The sequence below is a fragment of the Aotus nancymaae genome, unplaced genomic scaffold (assembly GCF_030222135.1).
Source record: "Aotus nancymaae isolate 86718 unplaced genomic scaffold, 86718_ANA_hifiasm-v0.15.2.pri h1tg000006l, whole genome shotgun sequence".
Lineage (NCBI taxonomy): Eukaryota > Metazoa > Chordata > Mammalia > Primates > Aotidae > Aotus > Aotus nancymaae.
Window position 1 is genome coordinate 97,155,329 of NW_026988417.1, and position 24,489 is coordinate 97,179,817.

A 24,489-nucleotide genomic window follows, 5' to 3' on the forward strand; every position below is an offset into this window, starting at 1 on the left:
CCCTAGTACTGGGACTATAAGCATGAGCTACCATGCCCATCTACTTTTTGTATTTTTAGTAGAGATGAGGTTTTGCCATGTTGGCCAGGCTGGTCTCGAACTCCTGACCTTAGGTGATCTGCCTGTCTCGGCCTCCCAAAGTGCTGGGATTACAGGAGTGAGCCACCGCACCCGACCTATCCTTTCACTCTTAAAGGAAACTTTCCAGCTATTCCACGCAACTGGGTGCCAGCATTACCTTCCTAAATGACTCTGTCTTTATCATCTCTAGGTCAACATACCATCAGTTCAGGAGGAAAAAGATAGGTTTGAGATTAGAGATTGGGACTATTTGTTCAGAGGCCAAACCTTAATTGCAATATCTCTTATATTTTTATTCATACTTGTAGGGGAGGAAACACATTTTTTCTCTACTCTCTTACGTTCAGTGGTTGGGGGCCCTGTGAATTAAATTGACACAAAAAAGACTAACAAGAGAGAAAAACAGATATAATCATGCGTGCTAGTACAGGAGTTCACAATGAAATGTGACTGGAAGAGGCGTTAGAATTTGGAGCTTATATACTGTCTTAGGCTGGACAAAGGAAAGTGGAATTTGGGCTTCTGAGGTGGGAGGTAAGTTACGGGAAGGTGAAGGGAGAAAATGTGTAATAAACAAGTGTTGTTTAATAACATTTGTTAGGCAGATAAGAGTCGCCTCAGGTGCTAAAAGTTGTCTCTGGAATATTTGTCTTCCTGGTATGGGAGAGGAGACACCTTTACAAATGGAAATTTATGTCCTGTTTTTAGATGGAATAGGGGATGGCAGACAGCTAATTGCCTTCAGCTCAAAACAATTCTTATGCCAAAGTGGCGTATTTTGGAGGGGCATGTTCTAGTTCCAATCATACCCGAGACCATGAATCCGCAGTCCTGCTTGTCTTAGTACACATTACTTCCATTGTTATATTTAGCTCTTTCCCAAGGCTATAAGCTATTTAAGGGGAAGAGAAGTGGTTTCTTTAGTTTTGTGTCTGTGGCATTCCCTCTTAAAAGCTACTGATTATTTAACACCCATGATATCTCATGTTCTTTACAGACATTACCCCAGAACACTTCCAGGTAATATAAAAATCTCCATTTCACAGATGAAGACATTTAGCCTCAGAGAGATTCGTTGGTTTACTCAAATCATTCTGCAAATATGTAGCAGAGGACTTAGGATTTGTTCCTAGATCTTTGTATTAGCCAGGGTTTTCCAGGGAAACAGAACCAATAGAATGTGTATTTAGGAATATAGAGAGATTTATTTTAAGGAATTGGCTCATGTGATTACGGAGGCTGGCAGGTCCACTGGCAGGCTGGCTGCTGTCTGTAGGGTGAGCCAGCAGGCTGAAGACTCAGGGAGGAGCCGATCCTGCAGACCAGGTCTGAAGGCTGTCTTGCTCGGGGGAGGTCAGTCTTTTGTTCTATACAGGCCTTTGTGAACCCCCAACATTTGAGACAGATCTAAGTTAATTTAGAAAGTTTATTTTGCTATAAAAATTAGCCAGGCATGGTGGTGGGTGCCTGTAATCCCAGCTACTTGGGAGGCTGAGACAGGAGAATCACTTGAACCTGGGAGGCAGAGGTTGCAGTGAGCCGAGATCATGCCATTGCACTCCAGCCTGGGTGACAGAGTGAGACTCCATCTAAAAAAAAAAAAAAGAAAGAAAGTTTATTTTGCAAGGTTGAGAGCGCATGCCTGTGACACAGCCTCAGGAGGTCCTGGTGGCATGTGCCCAGGGTGCTTAGAGCACACCTTGGTTTTATACATTTTAGGGAGACCGGAGACATCAATCAACATATGTAAAACGAACATTGATTCTGCCTGGAAATGCAGGACACCTCGGAGCAGGGAGGGGGCTTCCAGGTCGCAGGTAGGTGAGAGACAAATGGTACATTCTTTTGAGTTTCTGATTAGCCTTTCCAAAGGAAGCAATCACATACGCATTTATCTCAGTGAGCAGAGGGGTGACTTTAAATAGAATGGGAGGCAGGTTTGCCCTAAGCAGTTCCCAGCTTGACTTCTCCTGTTAGCTTAGTGATTTTGGGGGTCCTCGATAGTTTCCTTTCACACCTTCAACTGATTAGAAGGGGCCCACCACATGGGGGAGGGCAATCTGCTTTACTCCAAGTCCCTCAAGTTAAAGGTTAATCTCATCCAAAAGACCCTCACAGAAACAACCAGATTCATGTTAAGCCACATATCTGCACACTGAGGCCCAGCCAAGTTGACAGAAAATTAACCATCAACATTTTCTGGTAGCCAATTTCACACTCACTTCTTTTTTATCACATCAAAGTTCTTCTCAACATAGGTTAGTTGGTGACCTTGAGTCAAGTTCAAGCCATGTATGTTGTTAACCTGAAGGAAAAGCCCCCTCCACCCCCACATTTTATGTGAAATGTGTAGTCACCAATTTAAGGTCTTTGTTTACAAATAAAATTTCTAAGGGATTTTCTGTCTCTGAAAACTTTTTTCTTTTTTTTTTTGAGACGAAGTCTGCACTGTTGCCTGGCCAGTGTCTCTGGAAACTTCAAAGGCCAACCTGATGTGAGTGGTTTTAAAAAGTAGAGACATTCTCAGAGGATCATGTCTCTGGAGCCAGCTTTAGGGACCTCTTGGTTAGTTCTGGAAGACAATCTAATACCAGGGGGTAGGTGAGATGAGAAGAGAGATTAGTTTTTTTGTATTTAAGCAAAGCCACTTTGTTCTTACTTTCTGAGATGAGAGAAAAGGAAAATATAAATTGATTGACTATGGGCCAGTAATTGATAGCACATGTAATTAAGTTTTCCTAAAGTTGCAGTTATATTTTAGCCTGCTTTAAATAGCAGTTTTGCTTTCAAGATATTTAATTTGTTTGATTAAAACCAAAAGCAAAGGCTTTAAGAAAGCTCATTTCCCAGAATGTGTTTCTGTGATTCTGGAAGCTTTTCTTGGTGGGGCTGAGATCAGAAGCAGAGCTGTAAGATGAGCGGAATGGTGGGGAGGAGCGTGGAGCTAGAGGAGAGGGACTTAGAAGTGGTCTGGGATGAAAAGTCTTGGGAACATGTCTGGTCTATCTTTTCAGCCAAAGACCCCCAGGCGGAACTCTCTGCCCCCAGGTGTTCCAAGTTTTTATTTATTTTAATATTTGTACTTTTTTATTGTGAAGAAATAGACATAAAATTTGTCATTTTAACCATTTTAAGGGGTACCCTACACTGGCACTAATTATATTCACAACGTTGCGTAACCACTGCCACCATCTATTTAAAAAATGTTTTCAATATTTTCATCATTCCAAACAGAAACTCTGTATCCGCTGAACAGCAACTCTCTCTCCCCTCAGACCCAGGTAACCTCTCTTCTACTCTCTGCCTCTATGAAGTTGCCAGTTCTAGGTGCCTTGTATGGGCAGAATCACACGGTGTTTGTCCTTTTTTCATCTGGCTTCTTTCACTTAGCAGCATGTTTCCAGGGTTCGTCCATGCTGTAGCCTGTGTCAGAACTTCATTCCTTTTTATGGCTGAATAATACCCCATTGCAGGGATACGTTTATTTATGCATTTCTTTCTTTCTTTTCTTTTTTTTTTTAAGACAGAGTCTTGCTCTATTGCCCAGGCTGGAGTACAGTGGCACGATCTCGGCTCACTGCAAACTCCATCTCCCAGGTTCAAGCCATTCTCCTGCCTCTGCCTCCTGAATAGCTGGGATCATGGTCATGCACCACCACGCCCAGATAATCTTTGAATTTTTAGTAGAGATGGGGTTTCACCATGTTGGTCAGGCTAGTCTCGAACTCCTGACCCCGTGATCCACCTGCCTTAGTCTCCCAAAGTGCTGGGATTATAGTCGTCAGCCACCAAGTCTGGCCTGCATTTATTTCTTGATCCGACTTTTTATTTGAGAAAATTGTCACTGATTTATTTTAAAAAGAGCATTTTTTTTCCGACGGGTGTTAAAGTGGATATTTCTTTCTGTTGAACAGGATGTGGTATATAGGTATTAGCGTAAGGCTGTTAACTAACAGCACACAACATTCCTGTGAGTGGAACAAGAGCCTAATAAAAATCAGAATCTACCCTGAATTTCTAGAGGAATTTACCTTGTGCCGAGGGCTTTAACTTTTCCCTAGACTCTGGGAAACGCACACTCTCTGTGGCCCAAAGTTTGTGGGGTGAGAAAGCTTCCACCTGGTGAAATGTTTGCAGCTGATTACATTTTTAGGGCATTGAATTTTTTAAAAATAAAAAATCTAAAATTTGGTACATATACACCACGGAACACTACACAGCCATGAAAAAGAAAGAGACTATGTCTTTGCAGCAACATGGATGAAGCTGGAGACCATTATCCTAAGTGAAGGAACTCATACAGAAAGATAAATCCAAACACCACATGTTCTTACGTAGAAGTGGGAGCTAAATGTTGAGCACACAAGGACACAAAGAAGAGAAGAGCAGACACCAGGACCTATTTGAGGGTGGAAGGAGGGAGGAGGGTGAGGATGGAAAAACTACCTAATAGGTACTATTCTTATTACCTGGGCAGCAGAATAGTCTGTACACCAAACTCCTGTGACATGCAAGTCACCTAAATAGCAGACCTGCATATACACCCCTGAACCTAAAATAAAAGTTAAAGAAAAAAGATCTAAAAAACTTGTTGACATATTAAATGTTATACCTATTTTTTTTTTTTTTTTTTGAGATGGAGTCTCGCCCTGTCACCAGGCTGGAATGCAGTGGCGCAATCCTGGCTCACTGCCACCTCCGCCTCCCGGGTTCAAGTGATTCTCTTGCCTCAGCCTCCCAAGTAGCTGGGATTACAGGTGCTCGCCACCATGCCCAGCTGATTTTTGTGTTTTTAGTAGAGATGGGGTTTCACTGTGTTGGCCAGGATGGTCTCAATCTCTTGATCTCATGATCCCCTGCCTCAGCCTTCCAAAGTGCTGGGATTACAGGCACGAGCCGCTGTGCCTGGCCAAATGTTATACCTTTTTTTTTTTTTTTTTTTTTTACAAAAACAAAAAACTAAAATCTACACAAATGATTATTTACTCCTTAAAAAACATGGAGGACAGCTGGGCCTGGTGACTCACACCTGTAATCTCAGCACTTTGGGAGGCTGAGGTGAGTGGATCACCCGAGGTCAGAAATTAGAGACCAGTCTGGCCAACATGGCTAAACCCTGTCTCTACTTAAAATACAAAAATTAGCTGGGCGTGGCAGCGGATGCCTGTAATCCCAGCTAGTCGGGAGGCTGAGGCAGGAGAATCACTTGCACCTGGGAGGTGGAGGTTGCAGTGAGCTGAGATCACACCACTGCACTCCAGCCTGGGCAACAGAGCGAGACTCTGTCTCAAAAAAAAAAAAAAAAATGTAGGGTGATTTGAAGTTTTAAAACATTTGTGCAGAGAATATACTACAGAAGAGAACATGACTTTTCCAATTGCAGAACGTTTTAGTCTGATTTTCTGGAAGCCCGTGACACAGCACACATCTTTTGTTGCTTATCTCTCTGGGTTTGTTCCATCATTTGCTCTCAACCCACTTCATCATTATACACTACTTAATCCATATAGTAAGTTAATTAATTAATAATGATCACCGATTAATAAGTATATTTAAAAGAATTAATAATAATAAAATAATTCATGATGTTCATTAATAATTTAACAATTATGCTACAGGAATTATTCAGTAATTAATAAAAATTAAAATGGATTTCCTTTTGTCGTATTTATTTGTGATTCTCCGAAAGGCCTCCCCCTGGATATTCCTGATTCATTGCCAATAGGCCTTACTCTCTTGACACCCTAAGGAATCAGGCTTTTAATCCTGGAAACATTTCTTAGAGTTGACAGTCATGCTGCAGAGACACAGACTGAATGTTCCCAGAGGACATTTATGCTCAACTCACATGGAAGTCATCACCCTAAGTCATCTTGCGGTAACCCCCATGCAGTCTAGGTGCTGGTTAATAACTAACTTTGTGTGCAAATTTACAGGACTATTTACAGGACTAGGTATTAATGGATCAGACATGAGAGGGAAGTGACCTGTAGAGAATTTAAGTTGCAGAGAAGAACTTGAACCCAAATCCTCACCCCATAAATGCTGCTGTTTTCCTTCTCCTCTGAATAGTCCATTGACACTGGGGAGTGTGGCTTTGAGGAGTAGGAGGGCACAGGGCTTTGCAAAGTTCAGTTGAATTAGCTGATGAAAGTCCTTCAGATGTTAGGAAGCCAGTAGCCTTGGGAGACCCGCACTGACGGGAAAGCTTAGACTAGTCCATCCACATGCGCAGAATTAACACTTTTTAGTTCACAGGGCGGGTCTGACGTTGCTGGAGGTGTGTGTTCCTGCTGCAAAGAGCTGGGCTCTGCTGCTACAGGTGATCATCTTGTTGTAGGCTGAATATTAAGGCCTAGGTCCATATATGCAGGTGTGAGCCTCACTCCTTGGGTCTAAAATTTGAGGAATTAAAAAATGCTTAAAAGGAGGATTCTAGGTGGTAGGAGTTAAGTTTGGCCCCAGGGTCTTGGAGGCAATGTGGGGAACCTACACCGAAGATGAGAAAGCTGTTTTTTTGTTGTTGTTTTTTTTGAGACAGAGTCTTGCTCTGTCGCCAGGCTGGAGTGCAGTAGTGCAATCTCACCTCACTGCAACCTCTGCCTTCTGGGTTCAAGCGATTCTCCTGCCTCAGCCTCCCAAGTAGCTGGGACTACAGGTACACGCCACTGTGCCAGGCTAATTTTTGCGTTTTTAGTAGAGACAGCGTTTCACCACGTCGCCCAGGCTGGTCTCAAACTTCGGATCTTAGGTGATCCACGTGCCTGGGCCTCTCAAAGTGCTGGGATTACAGGCGTGAGGCACCGCAACTGGCTGAAAGCTGTATCTTCTAAGGCAGAAAATTCAGAATTCTCCGTTCGCTGTCCCGTAACATTGGCAACATTTCGGTTAAATGGGTCAAGGCTGCATTGGGCATTGGCTGTGTAGCTGGAGAGGTAGGCGGGGTGAGGCAGCGAGGAGGGGAGGATATTAGAAACAGAATGAGGGAGAGGCACGTCTCCCTATAGCCATGCCGAGGTCAATAGGCCTAAAGGGACAGAGCTCTGTGACAGAGTCCACCTCCCCTTCTCAGCACTGGGGGCACGAGGGATTTCCCAAAGCAGATACCTTTTTGTGGTTCTTTTAACATTTCAAGGTCAAACAAGAGAGTGCACCTGTGCCTCTACGCAAATAGAAGTTCAATACGTGCTGCCTCTTTCATGCTCTCTCTTCTGCCCACAGTGTGGCGGAGGTTCTAGTGCTGCGGAAATTCCCCTGGCCTCCCACCATCATTTAGCTTATGACTATCTGCCTCTGAAGTTTTCGTCTCTATCTGTTACCACGCTCCGCCTTGGAGTCTATGGAAACACCAGAACATGCGACCTGATGTTAATAGGGCCCCAAATCATAAGGTTAAAAAATAATTTTATGGAGAAATTTCTAGAAAATTGACTCCTTAAAAATTGCAAGCAGGAGCTTCCTAAAAGAGATTAAACTGAAATTTACCTGTGGGGCAGACTGGTCCCGCTTGACTGGGTCCCGATCACTAACTAGACGTCAGTTGTACGTGCTTCACTTTTTTTATGGTGCCCACGGGAGGTGGCACAAAGCGGGAAGGAATGATCCCTGGCCCCACATGGATTGAGAGTGAGTTCTACTGTGACCTGCGGGCTCCCAGCACTTGCCGGTTCCTGTTGCTGTGAGGCTGTATTCTTCTTTGTGCAGGTGTTTCTGAGAGTTGGAACGCTCCCGGCGGCATTGTGCAGGAAGGACACACAGAATCACCCCACTACGCTGGAGGAGAGAATGGCGCCAGGGCGAGCTCTGGCCCAGCACTCTGTGGAGCGGACCTCTGGGGCCCTCGGCAGAAGCACGTCCCCACAGATTCAGATGGCTGCAGGGGCCAGGAAGGCGACACGTAGGACTAAAGGAGACCTTGGGCATCGGCAAATTGGAGAACGTGAGCTCCAGTTAGAGGAAGGAGCTGTGTCTTAAGCCATTTTGTGTTACTATAAAGGAATACCTGAGGCTGGTGTATATTCACAAGATGGTTTATTTAGGTTCACGATTCTGATGGTTGGAAAGTTCATGGTCAGGCGTCTGCTTCTAGTGAGGACCTTGAGCTGCTTCCATTCAGAGTGGAAAGCCGAGGGGAGCCGTGTAAGCAGATCGCATGGCAAGAGGAAGCAAGCGTGCTGGGAGGCGCCAGGGTGTTTTTAACAACCAGCCTCTCTTGGGAACTAATAGAGCGAGAACTCATTCATTTCCTTGAGGAGGGCACCGAGACGTTCATGAAGGATCCGCCCCCATGACCCCAACACCTCCCACCAGGCCCCACCTCCAACAATGGGGATCACATTTCAAGAGGAGATTTGGAGGGACACGCATCCCGACTACAGCGGCTGCTGCAGAGCTCCAGTGGTGGCTGACGTGCAGATCCAGAGGCTGAATGTCGTTTTCAAAAGAAGACAGAAATTTTGATTTTTTAAATGTAAAGTATCTCAATGGGAATATTGGTGACAACTCAAATATATTTTTTTAAACTGCGTGACCCAAATGAAACAGACCTGCGTGCCCGATTTGCAGCCTCTGGACTATGGTGTGCCGGAGGAATTGTGTGACTGGGGTCAGGAAGCAATGCTGCGGCCCATGGGTAAGGGATGGGATGGGGACTTCCCTGAATGGAGTGGGAATTCCCACTGCCAGCCCTTCTAGAAAGTGGCCTGTCCTAGGACAGGAACTGAGGAATAGGGAGGCAGAGTTTGCTTCCCATGGGTGCAGGAGCTCCTTCTTTCACTGAATCTCTGGAGGGCTGGCCTGCACGGTGGGCGGGGGGCAGGTGTGCTCACAGCATCCTGGTGGGGCAGGCCCTGCCCCAGGGAGGCAAGCCCGAGGGGCCTGACTGAACAGCGGCACAAACAGCCCCAAGGTTCCCTGTTTTGAGCTTCCCTCCTGAAACTTCAACCCAGGCCTGGTTAAAGGTGATAGCCCAGCTTAAGCCGGGTGTGGAGGGGGATGAGGAGGCACAGAGGAGAAGGTGGGGAGCGTGTGCCCCTTTTGCAAGGCCTGAGCTGGGGGGCCCAGTGGCACTAGAACAGTGGTGATCTTGAGACTTCCAACAGCTGGGAAGGCAGTCCTGGTCTCTCAGGAGCGGGGAAGAAGAGCAGACGCTGGGGAACATATTCCAGAATGCGTGTGACATAGCCCAGGGGAACCCCCAGAAATAACAGAAAGGTGCTTTGAGGGGTTTAACTTCCTGTGTGGGCAGACGGGGAATGCATGCAATTGGCTGGAATTAGAGTATTGATGGAAACTTGCCCCCTTTTTTTTGTAGCCACAGATGGTTGGAGCTGGGTGGGCCCTTTGTTTGAAGAAATGACAATAGATGTTTGCCTGGAGGTTTAGTGTTTACAAAGCGATCCACTAACACCGTCTCTCGGAATCCTCACAACAGCAGTGGGGAGAAGGCATTGTAGGCATAATCCCTGTTACAGATGTGGAATCTGGGGCTCACAGTTTGGACAACTTGTTGGAAGTCACGCACCTAGTCAGACAGAGCTGAGATACAAATGCAGGTCTCAGAACTCTACACCCGGGATTTCCTCTCTGCCTGGCACTCGGGGACAAGGAGAGGGGATGGGCTACCCTAGCCACTGTTATGGGTTGAATTTTGTCCTCCTAAAAGATGTGTTGAACTATCTGGATGTGACCTATGGATGTGGCCTATTTGCAAATTGAGTCTTTACAGAGGTAACCGTATTAAGGTGAGATCACTAAGGTGGGCCTTAATCCAAGAGACTGGTGTCCTCATAAGAAAAGGAAAATTTGGCTAGGCATGGTGGCTCATGCCTGTAATCTTAGAATTTTGAGAGGCCAAGACACAAGGTTTGCTTGAGGCCAGGAGTTTGAGACCAGCCTAGCAACATAGCGAGACTGAATCTCTACAATTAGAAAAAAAAAATTTAATTACCAGGGTGTGGTGGCTGGCATATGCCTGCGATTTCAGCTACTCAGGAGGCTGAGGCAGGAGGATTGCTGGATCCCAGGGGTTTGAGGCTGCAGTGAGCTATGATTGTGCCATTGTACTTCAGCCTGGGCCACAGAGCAAGAACCTTACTCTAAAAAGAAGATGAAGAAGAAGGAAGAAGGAAGAGGAGGAAGAAGAAGGAGGAGAAGAAGGAAGAAGGAGGAGGAGGGGGAGGGGGAGGAGAAGGAAATTTGGACACAGGTGCACACAGGAAGGAGAAGGCCACGTGGAGACAGACACTGAGGGAATGAGACCACGTGAGACGAATCAGGGCGATGCTGTTAACAGCCAAGGACCTCCTGGGGCTACTGGCCATGGGAGAAGCCGAGGAAGGACCCTCCCTTCAGGGCTTTGAAGGGAGCACGGCTAGCTCACAGTTTGAGTTTAGACTTCCAGCCTCCAGAACGGTGAGGGAATGCGCTGGTGTTGTTGAACGCCCTGTGTTTGTATTTATGCCGGTGGCACAGGTAGAAATAGGTATGCAAGAGCAGGTTCAGGGCAAGGCTGGGGGCACACTCAGGGCCTGGCCTCGGCGTCTCCCTGGCTGGCTTCTTGCCCAGGATGACTGACAGAGGGGGGGATGGTGTGAGCAGGCAGCTCTTCTCACGACCTAACCCCGGTTCTTCCTCCATGGGTTAATGACAACCCATTCTTCTAGAGACCGCATCTTAAATCTTCCTCTGCTCATTTCCTTCAAGTGCGCCTCGTGAGCTGTGATTTCACTGGGAACTCTTACACCATTGTCTTTGTGCTTTTCTACCAAAGCTTTCAAATCAACTCAATTAAACCACGTCTATAATGGTTTTCCATTTTCCTTTTCTTTCTTTTTTAATGGTTGTAATTTTATCAAATGGATTTATGTATTTTTATGTTTTTTTCTTTTAAATTTACTTTTTTTAAAAAGCCATTTTTTGGCTTAGAGCAAAATTGAGCAGAAAGTCCAGGGAGATCCCCCCTGCTCCCACACACAGCCCCCCACTATGGACGTCTGGCACCGAGGGGTCCGATCCATACAAGTGAGGCGCGTATGTTGATGCATCATTATCACCCAAAGCTCACAATTTACACGAGGGCCCACTCTTGCTGTGGAGCCGCGTTTCTTTTCCCAGCATGCTTTTCTATCCCTTTTCCCTCTGTAACCTTCCCAAACCCGTGCTGTTTGGAAGAGCTGTCATCACTGTTCTACAGGTGAGCACACTCAAGGAAACAGCTGAAAAGTAGAGCCGGGACTCAAACCCAGACCTCAGAACTCTAGGTCCAGTGGTGGTGGCTTCCTCTCCTTAATGCAATGACGCCACTCCCTTCTGAACTTGTGTTATATACCTGCCACTAACACACACACACACACACACCCCTACACACCTTGAGAGGCTGCTGCTAATTGTTCTCTAGATGTCCCGCACAGCCCCCAGCACACAGTAGGTGCTTGATAGATATTCCTTACATTGAAGTTGAAAGTCTGTCTCAACACTCTGCTCTCACACACTCTCCTACAAACTGAAGTAATAGAGCATCGATTCTCTCCCTCTCCCTTCCTTTTGAATATCCTGGGGCTTAGAATACATAATTTGTGGAATCCCCACATTCCCACAGGTGTCCTGGGAGGTGGGTGACACTTCAGCAGCTTCTGCAGTGCAGCAGACTCCTGGGCCCGATGGGCTGGCTCGCACACGATCTACGGGCCTTCGCAACCCGGAAGTGCCCCTCTGGGTATGGTGCAAACACCTCCCATTGCTGCAATGCAGCCTCTGCTGGAGTGAAACAGGATGCTTGATTTCTATTGCATCATAGCCACACTGCCCAGAGGTCCAAGAGAGGAAGTCAGAGCAAAGCCCATCAAAGCCCACCCAGAACAGCAGGGAAATTCCAAGCTGTCGGGTTCTAGTTCTCCCCACACGAGTGTTGGCCCTGCATTGCAGTGAGCCACCAGGACTGTCCTGCTGTGCCTTGGAAGCACCTGACCACAGAAGGTTGACCCACTGAGGTGTGTGCAGGGCTAATGCAAATGTCATCTCCAGCCCCTGTCATCAGCTAAAGGTCAGCAAATGAGTTCTCTGGCATTTGGGGTCTGCGGTGGCAAGTGAGTACTATAAACAGCGGAAGTGTGTGAAGTGTAGAGACCACGTCCATCTCTAATTGGTGTCCATGGGGCTCGGTGCCAGCCTGGGCCAAGTGGCGATTCAGGAAGGGTGTCTCAGGATGCAGAAGCCCCTGATGGGTGCAGAGGTGGATGGGCCTTTAGCCTGTGCTCCTCTTCTGTCCTGCAGATCGAGCGAGTTATGTTAGCCTCTGCCTTCCCTTCCTGTCCTGAGCATAGCATTCAGGACAACCACACATCCTCTGAGAGGTCATAAAAATAATGAGACCAAGAAGACTGGACCCAAATCAATGTTTTTCTTTGCAGAAACCCCATAGTGTGTCTCGTGCTGCAGAGGGAACCGCCTGGGATGTTGGAGGCTTTGCTCTGTTCCCTGCCCACTTTGGGGAGGGGTTTTATCTGGGGCAGCCTCCATCCTTTGGAATCCTGTCTGTGCTATGATGGATAAAAACCATCTCCCTGATGCTAAAGACCATCTCCCTGCTGGTCTTTATAGCTTTGTGTTATTTTGCTTTCAGAGAACAGAGAAATGTGAATAAGAACAGAAACAAGGCACAGATGTCATCAGCTTCTTCCCCAGCGTCACAGAACTGCTGCTGCCAGCTAGTAGTTTTGAGGAATGATGAAAAACATGTGGTTTTCCCCAACTTCCAAGAATCAGAGACAGATTCTAGGATGGTGAAGATGGTCTGGGCTTAAAAACATCGTGCAGCACATCTGCTGAGGAAATAGGATGCCCATTAAAATGACAAAACAAGAGTTGGTGTGTGGGCTGTTCCTACATGGCACATAAAGGCTTCATCAGTGAGGCTCAGCCCAGGAACTGCCTGCCCTGGAGGTTGGGGGCTCACAAAGAAAGATTTCCCTCCACGAAGAGCAGGGAGCATGCTGGTGGTGAGTCATAACCCCCTGTAATGTATCCTCAGTTTGCCTGAGAAAAGTTTCTAGGACTCCTCCTCCCCCCAGTAAGTTCATTCATTGGTTCCCAGACTTGGCAGGTTATACCAGATCTCTCACAACTGGTCCCAGTGTCTCTCTCTGCAGATTACTCAAGTGTCCACAAATAGTCCACTGGGTTTTGTTTCCTCTGTGTCTTCCAATTCTCTTTTCTGCTTGACCAGCTCGTACTTGAAGATACGGGCTTTGGCAGATTCCTGGGATTGCTGCCAGACATTGCCTGCCTTCATCTGAGTAAGGGGTGTAAACCCAAAGAGTATCTGAGACAAGTCTCAGTTAATCTAGGAGTGTATTTTGCCAGGGTTAAGGACATGCTCACAACACAGCCTCAGGAGGTCCTGGCCACATGTGCCCAAGGTGGTGGGCCTACAACTTGGTTTTATACATTTTAGGGAGACATAAGACATCAATCAATACATGTGAAATGTACATTGTTTTGGTCTGGAAAGTTGGGACAACTGGAAGTGGGGGCTTCATAGTTGGATTCAAAGATTCCCTGATTGGCAGTTGATTGAGTTCTTATCTAAAGACCTGGAATCAATAGAAAGGGATGTCTGGGTTACAGTAAGGGGTTGTTGAGATCACAGTTTTATCATACAGATGAAGCCTCCAAGTAGCAGGCTTCATAGAGAAAAGGTTGCAGATGTTTCTTCTCTGACTCAAAGAGGCTGTTCTATCAGTAACTCCAAAAGGGAGGAGGGTATCATAAGGCATGTCTGGCTCCCCTTCCCCTCATGACCTGAACTGGTTTCACAGGTTAATTTTGGAATGCCTTGGCTGAGAGGCCATCCATTCAGATGGTTGGGAGGGCTTAGAACTTTCTCTTTGGTTTACAGGGACGTGCACTCACAGTGGCCTGACTGTCCGTGTGTCTAACCTGGCATGATACACACTTTGAGTTATCTCATTCCTGCTCTGTGCCCTCATTGCATGAGAGCCTCACTTGCAGGAATCACATCTCCTCCTTGTTCTCCAGAGTACAATTGTTATATGCACAGACCTCCAATTTTGTTCCAATTGCTGTGGTAAGCTCTGTAGATGAAGTGGAAAAAAGTAAAGAAGTAAAGACATGATTGCTGCCTGTATTAGTTTTCTAGGGTGGCAAAGACTGATGGGGCAGCTGAAATCACAGTATTTGATTGTCTCAGAGTTCTGTAGGCTGGAGATCCCAGGTGGGGTGGCCAGCAGGTTGGTTCCTTCTGACAGCTGTGTGTTTCTCCCAGCTGTGGTTTGCTGGTGATCTCTGGGGTTCTTAGCTTGTAGAAGCTCACCTTAGTCTCTGCCTTCATTCTCACCCAGCCTTCTCCCTGTCTTTCTCCACATTCACCACTTTTAGAAGGACACCAAGTTTTTGGATAAGAGGCCACTCTTATCCAATTTTAGCCTGATTTGCTCTATATTGACTCTATGTCCAAAGAAGCCCATGCCCTGGGGGACAGGACTTCAAGATATGAGTTTTTAGGGGACACATTGTCCCAAGGCTTGTGGTGTAGCCAGGTGGGGGCCATGCTGCACAAGGACATGCAGGTGCACACTGCACGTGCTCACCTGGGTAGTGCACCTTGTCTGTGGCTGGTAAGCCGGAAAGGCTTCCTATGAACAGTGAGGGACTTCCAACACCAGAGGGACAAGTCAGAATTACCCAAGGGGTGGAAAAGCATGTTTGGAGCTGAAGAAAAGGCATGGGGGAAAGTCCTGAGGCAAGAGAGAGTGTGGTTCCTTTCAGAAACCTCAACAACATGACTGGACACAGCACAGAGCAAGAACAGGGACTGAAGGGCTGAAGCTGCAAGGAAAGGAAAGCCTCCGTTTCAAAGGAAGCGCCTTTGGTGCTATAACGAGGAACACTGGACTTTGTCCTGAGGGCAGGGGAGACTCTGAAGGTTTTTAAGCACTGGAAGAACATGATTCGTGGCAGTTTTGCAGAAGCTCACAGGCTCCTAGGAAAAACAGGCCCTGAAGGAAATCAGTAATCCTGGGCAGTGAGGCCGACTAGAAGCATCCCTGGGCCCGGGGAGCACAGATGCCAGGACAATGCCTGTCCGCAGGAGCGTTCAGCCAGCGCTGGGTAGTCTGGTTCAGGCCCTTCTTCCCGCAGCAGAGAGGCCTGGCGCACTGCCCCTGGGGGTCTTTGCCGGAGGGAGCTGGGAAGCCGGTGCACACCTAGGCTGTGTGCCTTCTTGATGTCTTTTGGCTTAAACCTGGAGTTCATGTTCTCACTGCTTGTTGCCACCGCTGCTGCTGCTATCGTTGAGGGGATATGGGCTGAGCCACACCGCATGCTGGGGTGACCCTAAAAGCCGGCCACGAGTCTCTCTGGAATATCCCCAGTGTGGGAGCCGGGGAAGGGTATTTAAGTAAATGTAGTGCAGCCCAAGTGTGCAGTGCTGATGAAGTCTGCAGTGGTGCACAGTAGTGTGCTGGCCTTCACAGTCACTCACCACTCACTGAGTCACCCAGAGCCACTCCAGTCTGCAAGCCCCACTCATGGTAAGTGTCATCCACTTTGCCCAAAGCAACTGAGAAATGTTCACTTCTAAATAATAATAGCTATCCCAACCCCGCCCCCCCCTTTTTTTTTCAGTACTAACATTCTAACCCACACCGGGCTAGAACGTTATCTCATGAATAGAAATGGTGGTAGGGGTTTATGAGGAAGGGACAGGGTGACACTGGCAAAGATCCAGGGGAAGCTGGAGTGGGTTCTGTGCCTGAGGGGATGGTGTACCTCCCTACAGCTGCCAGGAGGGTCACAGCCCCTGAATGGGGAGCAGGGCAGTGTGAATAGGGAGGCAGAGGTGTACCCAGGACGTAACAAGTCATTGCATGACCCTGAGAGTGAGTGCCTCCTTGCGGCTAGGGATGACACACTTTGTTTCCAGCACCCAGGGTGGCTGCAGGGCAGCTGGGGAGGGGACTGGGAGAGGCTGCTGGCCCACGGGTGGCCGTGTCTATCATTCACAGCCATTTCCTCTCCTATCATTTCCTGGAAGCATCATATCAGCCCTGAGGTTAGGGGGCAGCGATTGTTGACTCTGCTGCAAGTGAGAAAGCAGAGCCGGGCTGAGCCGCTGCCCAAGGGGACTCGTGGTGACAGAGTTGGCCTGGCTGGGCTGACCCCTCCTTGACCTCTCCCTTTCCTCCCAGGGCTCAGGGCTATGGAGATGCAGTACCTCCTCTTTTTCCAATCCCTGGAAACAGGATTGGTTAACTAGGCAAGTGACTGTTAGCTGTACCTTAAAAATTCAAAATAGGGAGAACAGATAGGTGCAGGTGTGGCTGCACCAAAGAAGGGCTTAGAAACTACGGGCCTCCTGTGCACACAGCAGCATGGGTGGATCTGAACATTTCTGTGCTGAGTGAAAAGGGTAAGAAACAGCAAGAGATGCGTGGTGCAACACTCATTAGGTAAATTAAAAATACACACATAAAGCCACTGTATTTTTAAGGAATTGGCACAAATGAAAATACATAAACACATTCCAATGGTTACCTATGAGGAGGTGAGGGGAGTAAAAGTCCATAAAAAATAAACCACAGGAAGGGCCTTGCCCAGCCTTCAATAAGGGCTATATGTCTTCCACCTCTGCGACCAGAGGTACCACAACTCCAAACAAGTGAATAGATAAAAACCAAGACAACACCCTGAAAACACCACAGCAGCATATCGTGTGGATTGTGTACCAGCGTGGATTCATTCTCTCCGTCACATTCAGGAGCACCTATCAAACGTAGATTAGGTCTTTTCACATAATCCTATATTTCTTGGAGGCTTTGTTCATTTCTTTTCACTCTTTTTTCTCTAATCTTGCCTTCTCATTTTATTTCATTGAGTTGACCTTCTTTCTTCTGCTTGGTCGATTTGGCTACTGAAACTTGTGTATGCTTCGCGAAGTTCTCGTGTTGTATTTTCCAGCTCCATTAAGTCATTTATATTCTTCTCTAAGCTGTGTATTCTTGTTAGCATTTTGTCAAACCTTTTTTCAAGGTTTTTAGTTTCTTTGCATTGGGTTAGGACATGTTCTTTCAGCTCAGAGAAGTTTGTTATTACCCACCTTCTGAAGCCTGTTTCTGTCAATTCATCAGACTCATTCTCCATCCAGCTTTGTTCCCTTGCTGGTGAGGAGCTGTGATCCCTCGGAGGAGGAGAGGCATTCTGGTTTTGGGTGTCTTCATCATTTTTGTGCTGGCTTCTTCCCATCTTTGTGGATTTATCTACCTGTGGTCTTTGTAGTTGGTGACTTTCAGATGGGGTCTCTGAGTGGACATCATTTTTGTTGATGATGAAGTTATTTCTTTCTGTTTTTTAGTTTTCCTTCTAACAGTCAGGCCCCTCTGCTGTAGGACTGCTGGAGGTCCATTCCAGAGCCTGCTTGCCTGGGGATCACCTGCAGCGGCTGCAGAACAGTAAGGGTTGCTGCCAGTTTCTTCTTCTGCTGTCTTTGTCCCAGAAGGATCCCCACCAGATGTCAGCCTGAGTTCTCCTTTATGAGGTGACTCTTTGGATATATGGGGGTCAGGGAGTTGCTTGAGGAGACAGTCTGTCCCCTATAGGAGCTCAAGTGCTGAGCTGTGAGCTCCATTGTTCTGTTCAGAGCTGCTGGGCAGGTACGTTTAAGTCTGCTGTGGTGGAACTCATGATCGCCTTTTTTCCCAGGTGCTCTATCTTGGGAAGATGGGGATTTATTTATAAGTTCCTTTTTATGGAACATATAAATGTGCTGCTGCCTTTTTTCAGAGCTGCCCTGCCCAGCAAGGAGGTAGCTTAGTCTTAGTCTGCCAGCAGAGGCATTGCTGAGCTGCCATGGGCTCTGCCCAGCTGCTGCATGAACTTCCTTGAAGTTTTGTTTATAGGGGTATAGTTAGAACTGCTTCAGTAATGGCAGTCTGCCTCAGTAATGGCGGAATGCCTCGGTAATGGTGGATTGCCTCGGTAGTGGCAGACTGCCTCAGTAATGGCGGAATGCCTCGGTAATGGTGGATTGCCTCGGTAGTGGCGGACTGCCTCAGTAATGGTGGACGCCCTTCTCCCAACAGAACTGGACTGTCCCAGGTCCAGCTGTGCTTGCTGCGAAACTCTTAATCCAGAGTGTTTCAGATTGCTGGTCTTTGTAGGGGTGGGACCTGCCGAGCCAGATCACCTGACTCCCTGTTTCAGCCCCCTTTTTTTCAGTTGAATGGGCAGCTCTGTCTCCAAGGCATTCCAAGCGTCAGTTGAAATGACCTCCCAGATTTCTGTGAGTTTTTGCGTGGACACCCACTGCTCCGGCTGCCATGCTGGAGACTCATGGCACTTTTCAGCCCAGGAATCTCCTAGTCTGTGGGCAGTAATAACTCATTTGGAAATGTGGTGATCACTCACCCTCTGCATTGTTCTCGCTGGGAACTGCACTCCAGAGCTGTTCCTATTTGCCCATCTTCCCTTATGATTTTCTTGATTTTCTTAATAACATTTTCTTTTCTCTAGCTTACTTTATTGGGAGAATACAGCATCTAATAGTCACATACTGCATGAGGGCATTTTGGCGAGTGACACACCGCATATATGACAGTGGTCCCATAAGATTTTTATTTTTATTTTTTGAGATAGTCTTGCTCTGTTGCCCAGGCTGGAGTGCAGTGACATGATCTCTGCTCACTGCCACCTCTGCCTCCTGGGTTCAAGTGATTCTCCCACTTCAGCCTCTCGAGTAGCTGGGATTACAGACATATGACACCATGCCTGGCTAATTTTTGTATTTTTAGTAGGACGGAATTTCACCATGTTGGCCAGGCTGGTCTCAAACTCCTGACCTCAAGTGATCCACCTGCCTCAGCCTCCCAAAGTGCTGGGATTACAGGCATGAGCCACCACGCCGGGCCCCATAAGATTTTAATGGAGCTTAAAAATTCTTATTGCCTAGTGATATTGGGGCTATTGTAATGTCATAGTGCAACACGTTATTCATGTGTTCATGGTGATGTTCATGTAAACAAACCCACTGAGCTGCCATCATCTGAAAGTATAGCACATACAATTATGTATAGTATATGATAGTTGATAATGATAGTGGATAATGATATACCTGGATTATGTACATAATATTATACTTTTTATCATTATTTTAGAGTGTGCTCCTCGTACTTATATTTTTAAAAGTTTGCTATAAACCAGCCTCAGGCAGGTTCTTCAGGAGGTATCTAGAAGGAGGCAGTGCTGTCATAGGAGATGACAGCTCTATGGGTATTACTGCCCTGAAGATCTTCCAGCTGGATGAGACATGCAGGTGGAAAACAGAGATATTGATGATCCTGACCCTGACCCTGTGTTGTGTCTGAGTTTTACAAAAAAGTTCAAAAAGTAAAAAATAAGAAAAAAGAAAAATTTAAAAAGCTTATAAAATAAGAATACAAAGAAAAAACATTGTATAGCTGTATAACATGGTTGTGTTTTAAGCTAAGTTTTATTACCAAAGAGGCAAGAAAGTTTTTAAAAAATTTAAAATATTATAAAGTAAAAAAGTCACAGTAAGGTAAGGTTAATGTATTATTGAAGAAAGAATGTTTAAAGTAAATATACTGTAGCCCAAGTGTGCAGTGTTTATAAAGTCTGCAGTGGTGCATAGTAATGTCCTGGCCTTCACAGTCACTCACCTCTCACTCATTTACTCAGTCACCCATAGCAACATCCAGTCCTGCAAGTTCCATTCATGCTAAGTGTCGTGGACTTTCCCCAAGACAACTCAGAAATGTTCACTTCTAAATAATCATAGCTTTTTCTTTAGTAATTTCTATATTGCCAGTTAAAGTTCAGAACATTTTCAGTGTTTTACTTCATTTAACCTGTATGAACATATGAAAGTGGGTGTTTTGCTCTTGTTGCCCAAGCTGGAGTGCAATGGCGTGATCTCAGCTCACTGAAACCTCCACCTCCCAGGTTCAAGCGATTCTCCTGCCTCAGCCTCCTGAGTAGCTGGGACTACAGGTGTGAGCCACCATGCCTGGCTAACTTTGTATTTTTTAGAGATGGGGTTTCTCCACGTTGGTCAGGCTGGTCTCGAACTCCCGACCTCAGGTGATCCACCTGCCTTGGCCTCCCAAAGTGCTGGAATTACAGGTGTGAGCCACTGTGCCCGGCCTTAATTTTTGTATTTTTAGTAGAGACAGGGTTTCACCCTCTTGGCCAAGCTGGTCTTGAACTTCTGACCTCTATTATCTCCATTTTTATAGATTAAAAAAACTGAAGCTTAGGTTAAATAATTTATCCAAGGTCACATTGTAATGAAGAAGGGATTTGAACGAGGTATTTCAATTCAAAAGTATTCTTCTTCTAATTTACTAGATTAGGGGTCAGCAACCTTTTTCTGTGAAGAGCCAGAGAGTAGGTAAACATTTGAGGCTTCATGGGCCACACAGTCTCTGTCTTAACTACCCAACTCTGTCTTGTACTGTGAAGGCAACCGTAGGCAATAGGTAACCAAATAGGCATGACTGTGTTCCAATAAAACTATATTTACAAAACAAGTGGTAAGCCGGGTTTTGGCTGGAGGACTGTAGTTTGGCAGTCTTTGCCCTAGACAATGAAAATAGCTTTATTGTTTTTTTCATGGTTCTATATTTGCCCTCTTCTAAAGGAAATAAGCATATGAGGTAGTTTACAATTTAATGTTATATAGTCACCTGCAAAAAGAAAAATCACAATCGAGAAAATAAACATATCCATCAACCCCAAAGTTTCCTAGTGCTCCTTTGCAATGTCCTCCCTTGCCACTATTCACTCCCCATCCCCGAGCAACTGCTGATCTGCTTTCTGTGCTATATTGGTTTTCATTTTTATAGAGTTTTATATAATAGAAACATGCAGTTGTACTCTTTTTGTGTCTGCCTTTTTCATTCAACATAATTATTTTGAGATTTATCCATGTTGTGTGTAGGGGACTTTGATGAATTCTAATTGATTGCTTTTCTGTTCTTTTATGGTCTATGCTTTTTGTGTTGTAGTTAAGAGATTTTTATAAACCTAAACTCACTAAGATTTTCTTCTGTCTTCTAGAAGTGTTGTAATTTTAGTTTTCTTTTTCATCCCATAGTTTCACTGTGATCCAATTCAAGTTAATTTGTTGTGTATGGAATGAGTAAACATCAAGATTCATTTTTTTTTTGCATGTGGCTAATTTGCCCACTACCATTCACTAAAAAGATTTCCCTCTCCTCAGTCAGTTGCTTTGGCACCCTTGTTAAAGATCAGCTGACCATATGTGAGTCTATTTATGGACTTTCTATTTTATTCCATGGATCTATTTTTCTATCTTTATGCCAATACCACATGTTCTTCATGATGGTAGATTTTAAACAAATCTCAATATTAAGTAAAGTAGTCCATCAACTTTATACTTTTTCAAAGTAGCTATTATATTTGAAGTCCTTTGTATTTCCATGTAAATTTTAGCATCAGCTTGTCAATTTTGTATAAAAAAGCCTGCTGCAATTTTAATTGAAATTGTATTAATGTATAGATCAGTATGGAGAAACATGTAATCGGGATGTTGATCTAAAAACATGATATAGCCCTTCATTTATTTACATGTCTTTAAATTTCCTTCAGAAATGTTCTGTAGTTTTCAGGTACAGGCCTTGCATGACCTTTGTCAGATTTCCCCCCTCAGTATTTCATATTTTTGGATGCTGTTTAATGGTATTTTAAAACCTCAATTACAGATAGTTCATTGCTAGTATATAAAAATACAATTTGTTTTGTATATTGCTTTCTTATCCTGCAACTTTGTTAAATTTACTTATTCACTATAGTGGGTTTTTTGGTAGCTTCCTTAAGATTTTCAACATAGATGATTATGTTGTCTATGAGTAAAGACAATTTTATTTCTTCCATTCTAATCTGTATGCCTTTCATTTCCTTTTCTTGCTTTATTGCACTGGCCAGGACCTCTAGTACAATGTTGCATAAACATGGTGAGTGTGGTCACCTTTTCCTTTTCCTGATCTTAGATGGAAGACATTCAGTTGTTAATCATTAAGTAAATGTGAGCTGTAGGTTATTCAAAGATGTCTGCAATAAAATGGAGAAATTTCTCTTTTATTCCTAATTTGCTGAGGGTATTTTTTTAAACCAGGAATAGATGTTGGATTTTGTCAAATGCTTTTTCTCTGCTTATTGAATAATCATATATATTTTCTTTTTAACTCTGTTTATATGATGAATTACACTGATTGACTTTTGAAAGTTAAAACAACATTTTAAGTGTGTTAAACCAACTTATCCGAAGTTATTAAACTAACTTAGGATGAACCACACTTGGACAAAATGTATTATCATTTTCATAAATTGTTGTGTTAGATTTGCTAAAATTTATTAAGGATTTTAACAAATCCTTATGGGAGATATTTATAGTGTTCTTGCAATATCCTTTTCTGGTTTTAGCATCAAAGTAATGCTGGCCTCAGAAATTAAGCTGGAAAGTATTTAATTCTCTGTAAATTTTTGGAAAAGCTTGGATAAAATTGGTATTCTTATTTTCCTAAATATTTGATAGAATTCACCACTAAAGCCATGAAACCTTATGGACCTGGATCTTTCTTTATGACAAACTTTTAAATTACAGATTCACTTACTAGAGAAGAGGCTATTAATGTTATCTATTACTTATTGAATGATCTCTGGTAATTTGTGTCTTTCAAGAAATTTTAAAACTTTATGTAAATTGTTGAATATATTGGCACAAAGTTGTTTATAATATTTCTGAATTGCCTTTTTAATATTGGTAGACTCTGTAGTGAACTAATTATCATTTTTAGTATCAGTAATTTGTATTTTTTTCTTTTATTCCTGATCATTCTAGCTAGAGATTTATCAATTTCATCTTTTTAAAGAAGCAGATATTGGTTTTATTGATTTTCTCTATTGTTTTTCTTTTTCTATTTCATTGATTTCTACTCTGACCTTTATTGTTTCCTTTCTTCTGCTTTGGGTTTCATTTACTTTTTGTTTGTTTAGTTTTTTAAGGTAGATAGTGAAGTTCTTGATTTGAGGTCCTTCTTCTATTCTATAATAGACATTAAGTGCTATACGTTTCCCTCTAAGTACTGCTTTTGCAGCATCCAGCACATTTTAATATATTAGCTTTTCATTTTAATTCAGTTTGAAATACTGTTTAAAATAGTCCTAACTTCCCTTCTGATTTCTTCCTTGAACCTAGGTTATTTAGTAGTATGTTATTTAGTTTCTGTTAAAGATTTTCTAGACATATTTCTAATACCTCTTATTCAATTACATTCCATTCAGTTCAATGAACTTACTTGTATGACATTAATACTTTTAAATTTATTGAGATTTATTTTATGTTCCAGAATATGACCTATCTTGGTACAGTGTTTACTTGGAAAGGATATGTATTCTGTTGTTGCTGGGTGAAGTGTTCCAAAAATGTCAGTTAGGTTCAATTGGTTGATATTGTCATTTTAATCTTCTATATCTTTATGGATTTTATTTCTAGTTCTTCTATCAATTGTTGAAGAGAGTTGTAGACATCTCTGACAATACTTTTGAATTTGTTTCTCTTTGCTCTTTTCTCCATTTTGTTTAATGTATTTTGAAGTTCTGATGTTAGATGCATAAATGTCTAGGGTTGTTGTTACCTCTTGATTAGTTGACCTCTTAAACAGTGTAAAATAATCCTCTTTGTATCTAGTAATAATCTTTGCTCTGAAATTTGCCTTGTGTAATAATAAAATAGTCATTCCAGTTTTCTTTTGATTAGTATTATCATGTTATATAATTTTCCATGTATTTTCTTTTCACCTACTTGTTTCTTTATATTTAAAGTCTTATAGGCAGCATAGTTGGGTCTGCTCTTTTATTCAGTCTGACAATCTCTGACCTTTAATGGTGGTATTTAGCTCTTGACATTCAATTTTATTGTTTATATTATTGGCTTTAAATCTACCACATATTCAATTGTTTTCTATATATTTCATTTGCTTTTGTTACTTTTTTCTTTTCAGTCCTTTTAGTGTTTCTCTAAGGTTTATAATTTACATCTTTCACCAATCACAGTCTAATTAAAAATAATGTTATACTACTTCATAAATAATATAAAAATCTTATATCAGTATACTCCCATTTCCCACTTCCCTGATTTTGTTCTAATGTTGTCATACATTTTACTTTTATATATGGCTTAGACCCCACAATATATTGCTACTAGTTATAATAATAAATAATCCTCTCTTAAGGAGTCTTTAAAAATAAGAAACAATATTATATTTAACCACACAGTTACTGTTTCTGGTTTATTTTATTTCTTTGAACAGATCCAGATTTTCTTCTTTTTGTTTCTTCCTTAAAAAAATC

The 24,489-nt window shown here is 43.9% G+C and overlaps 1 protein-coding gene across 6 annotated transcripts in view; it reads left to right on the forward strand.

Annotated features, from left to right (window-relative positions):
* The window catches only part of ENPP6 (ectonucleotide pyrophosphatase/phosphodiesterase 6), a 245,630-nt gene that overhangs the window by 16,799 nt on the left and 204,342 nt on the right, over nucleotides 1–24,489 (forward strand). For 2 of the 6 annotated variants that reach the window (XR_001110630.2, XM_012472543.3), the window contains exons 6-9: nucleotides 1,801–1,898; nucleotides 2,518–2,575; nucleotides 7,786–8,713; nucleotides 12,704–13,079. The gene's annotated coding sequence lies outside the window, so the exon portion shown is untranslated. The other 4 variants (XR_001110632.1, XR_001110633.1, XM_064369857.1 and 1 more) reach the window with 4 other exon arrangements.